The 4,404-nt window shown below is 52.6% G+C and overlaps 1 pseudogene; it reads right to left on the reverse strand.

Moving 5' to 3' along the window:
• Positions 1-3,526: 3,526 nt before the first annotated feature.
• LOC135564927 (cytosolic Fe-S cluster assembly factor nubp1-like) overlaps positions 3,527-4,404 on the reverse strand; it is a 17,712-nt pseudogene continuing 16,834 nt past the window's right edge.

Consider the following 4,404-nt stretch of genomic DNA (forward strand, 5'->3'; position numbering starts at 1 on the left):
CTAGTTCCTCAACTGCACAGCTAGGAGAGGAGATGCAGGGTGGTGTTCCAAACCGAATCACCCCCCCAGTGTGCCTGCTCTAGTTCCTCAACTGCACAGCTAGGAGAGGAGATGCAGGGTGGTGTTCCAAACCGAATCACCCCCCCCAGTGTGCCTGCTCTAGTTCCTCAACTGCACAGCTAGGAGAGGAGATGCAGGGTGGTGTTCACACATAATCACCCCCCGTGTGCCTGCTCTAGTTCCTCAACTGCACAGCTAGGAGAGGAGATGCAGGGTGGTGTTCCAAACCGAATCACCCCCAGTGTGCCTGCTCTAGTTCCTCAACTGCACAGCTAGGATAGGAGATGCAGGGTGGTGTTCACACATAATCACCCCCCCAGTGTGCCTGCTCTAGTTCCTCAACTGCACAGCTAGGAGAGGAGATGCAGGGTGGTGTTCCACACATAATCACCCCCCAGTGTGCCTGCTCTAGTTCCTCAACTGCACAGCTAGGAGAGGGAGATGCAGGGTGGTGTTCCACACATAATCACCCCCGTGTGCCTGCTCTAGTTCCTCAACTGCACAGCTAGGAGAGGAGATGCAGGGTGGTGTTCCACACATAATCACCCCCCGTGTGCCTGCTCTAGTTCCTCAACTGCACAGCTAGGAGAGGAGATGCAGGGTGGTGTTCCACACATAATCACCCCCCCAGTGTGCCTGCTCTAGTTCCTCAACTGCACAGCTAGGAGAGGAGATGCAGGGTGGTGTTCCACACATAATCACCCCCCAGTGTGCCTGCTCTAGTTCCTCAACTGCACAGCTAGGAGAGGAGATGCAGGGTGGTGTTCCAAACCGAATCACCCCCCCAGTGTGCCTGCTCTAGTTCCTCAAATGCACAGCTAGGAGAGGAGATGCAGGGTGGTGTTCCACACATAATCACCCCCCAGTGTGCCTGCTCTAGTTCCTCAACTGCACAGCTAGGAGAGGAGATGCAGGGTGGTGTTCCACACATAATCACCCCCAGTGTGCCTGCTCTAGTTCCTCAACTGCACAGCTAGGAGAGGAGATGCAGGGTGGTGTTCCAAACCGAATCACCCCCCCAGTGTGCCTGCTCTAGTTCCTCAACTGCACAGCTAGGAGAGGAGATGCAGGGTGGTGTTCCAAACCGAATCACCCCCCAGTGTGCCTGCTCTAGTTCCTCAACTGCACAGCTAGGAGAGGAGATGCAGGGTGGTGTTCCAAACCGAATCACCCCCCAGTGTGCCTGCTCTAGTTCCTCAAATGCACAGCTAGGAGAGGAGATGCAGGGTGGTGTTCCACACATAATCACCCCCCAGTGTGCCTGCTCTAGTTCCTCAAATGCACAGCTAGGAGAGGAGATGCAGGGTGGTGTTCCACATAATCACCCCAGTGTGCCTGCTCTAGTTCCTCAAATGCACAGCTAGGAGAGGAGATGCAGGGTGGTGTTGTAATCACCCCCAGTGTGCCTGAGTCTAGTTCCTCAAATGCACAGCTAGGAGAGGAGATGCAGGGTGGTGTTCCACACATAATCACCTCCCCCCAGTGTGCCTGCTCTAGTTCCTCAAATGCACAGCTAGGAGAGGAGATGCAGGTCTGGTGTTCCCAAACCGAATGTCCCCCAAGTGTGCCTGCTCTAGTTTTCAACTGCACAGTCTCCAGGAGAGGAGATGCAGGGTGGTGTCCCAAACGGTTGTGATGATCACCCCCCAGTGTGCCATACTGTTCCTCAAATGCACAGCTCAGGACTGTGTACACTTAAGAGAATCTCAGGTGGGTGGTGTTCACACATAATCTCCCCAGTGTGCCTGCTCTAGTTGACTCAAATGCACAGCTCCAGGAGAGATATTAAACTGTCCCCAAAGGTACATTGAAATGACTTTAGGTACTGTGTGTACACTTAAGAGAGTCTTGTGTCAGGTGAACGGTTGTGATGACTTTAGGTACTGTGTGTACACTTAAGAGAGTCTTGTGTCAGGTGAACGGTTGTGATGACTTCAGGTACTGTGTGTACACTTAAGAGAGTCTTGTGTCAGGTGAACGGTTGTCTCCAATTCCCCATAATCTCCATACTCTGGATCTCCAAAGCGTCCCCATAAATGTTCTTAAATGTAAATGTGTCCTCACCTTTGGTCTAATCATTTCCCCATAATCTCCAAACTGTTCCCATAATCTCCAAACTGTTCCCATAATCTCCATACTGTTCCCATAATCTCCATACTGTTCCCATAATCTCCAAACTGTCCCCATAATCTCCATACTGTCCCCATAATCTCCAAACTGTTGCCATAATTTCCAAACTGTCCCCATAATCTCCAAACTGTTCCCATAATCTCCATACTGTCCCCATAATCTCCATACTGTTCCCATAATCCCCAAACGGTTCTTTAAAAAATAATTCTACTATGTTTATGCATCCCATGTTTCTTCTGTAAGAAACCTTCCAGATGAGCACAGTCTATAAAAGCCAAACCCCACCCGGGTAAGAAACCTTCCAGATGAGCCCTGTCTATAAAAGCCAATCCCCACCCGGGTAAAAGGTTCCAGATGAGCCCTGGACCCGGGTAAAAGGTTGACGGGATAGTTCACCCAGGACATGAGGGAGAGAGACAGAGAGAGACACAGAGAGGGACACAGAGAGGGAGAGAGACCGAGAGAGAGACACAGAGAGGGAGAGAGACAGAGAGAGACACAGAGAGAGAGAGAGAGAGAGAGAGACAGAGAGAGACAGAGACAGAGAGAGAGAGAGACAGAGAGAGACACAGAGAGAGAGACAGAGAGAGACAGACAGAGAGAGAGACACAGAGAGAGACAGAAAGAGAGAGACAGTTTAGCCTCGTCTATAAAAGCCAATCCCCACCCGGGTAAAAGGTTGACGGGATAGTTCACCCAGGACATGAGGGAGGACATTGACTTGCAAGGTTTTGGACAACAACAACAACCACAACAACCACAACAACAATATTTATTATTTGGAGACAGTGTCCAGGTAAAACAAACATAAAGCAGCATGGATTACCGTCTTACTTGGTCCCAAGACTGCTTCCAGGGTAAGGAAATCACAATATCACTTCAGGTGAACTATCAATAAAACATTTTTTAAAAAAGGTTGTGAGGAGTTGTGATACTAAAGAGCTGTACACATATTGACAAGCAAGTCTCAGAGTAACAGAACTGGATCTAGGATCAGGTCCCATATTCACAAACAGTCTCAGAGTAACAGAACTGGATCTAGGATCAGGTCCCATATTCACAAACAGTCTCAGAGTAACAGAACTGGATCTAGGATCAGGTCCCATATTCACAAACAGTCTCAGAGTAACAGAACTGGATCTAGGATCAGGTCCCATATTCACAAACAGTCTCAGAGTAGTGACTCTTTACATCAGGTGTCCTACCCTGAGACACATTGTGATCCTACATCAGTTCCTAAACCAGAGCATGTGATCTATTCATCAGACAGTAGGGACCCTCGACATGTGATCCGTCCCTGGCATCCAGAGCAACATGGTGGCCTCCAGACTGGCTTCTAGCCAGCACTCTCCTCCCGTGTCACATGGGACAAGCAGTAGGCCTGGATACCTGGATACAACGTGAGGGGAGGGAGGAGAGGGAGGGAGGGAGGCGAGGTAGGGGAGGAGAGGGATGGAGGGAGGGGGGGATAGGTTGGAGGTAGGGAGGGAGGGGAGGGAGGGAGGGAGGGAGGGAGGAGAGGGGGGATAGTAGGAGAGGGAGGGAGGGAGGAGAGGGGGGGATAGTTGGGAGGGAGGGAGGAGAGGGATGGGAGGGGAGAGGGAGAGGGAGGAGAGGAGAGGGAGGAGGGAGGTGGGGAGGGAGGAGGGAGGGGGATAGTTGGAGAGGGACGGAGGAGGGGGAGGAGAGGGAGGAGGAGGGAGGGGGAGGAGGGAGGGAGGAGGGAGGGGAGGAGGGAGGGAGAGTTGGAGAGGGAGGAGGGGGAGGGAGGACATAGGGGATAGTTGGAGAGGGAGGGAGGGAGGGGAGGGAGGGAGGTAAGGAGGGAGGGAGGGAGGAGAGTCCTCTGGGAGGGAGGAGGGAGGAGGAGATTGGAGAGGGAGGGAGGAGCCCCATATTGGTTTATAACTCGTGAAGGCGAGATGGATCACTGGAAGGGAGGGAGAGGGATGGGAGTCCTCCTGGGAGAGGGCCCCTACAAACACACACTTGGGACCAACTCGTGTCCTCCTGGGAGGGGGACACACACACACTTGGGAACTCGTGTCCTCCTGGGAGCCCCTAGGACACACAGGGGGATGGTAGGGAGGGAGGGTCCTCCTGGCTGAGGAGGGAGACAACACACACACTTGGGACCAACTCGTCCTCCTGGTTGAGAGGGAGGACACACACACTTGGAAGGGAGGGAGGGAAAGTCCTCCTGGTTGAGCCCCC

Source organism: Oncorhynchus nerka, linkage group LG26 (assembly GCF_034236695.1).
Source record: "Oncorhynchus nerka isolate Pitt River linkage group LG26, Oner_Uvic_2.0, whole genome shotgun sequence".
In the NCBI taxonomy this organism is placed as follows: Eukaryota; Metazoa; Chordata; class Actinopteri; order Salmoniformes; family Salmonidae; genus Oncorhynchus; species Oncorhynchus nerka.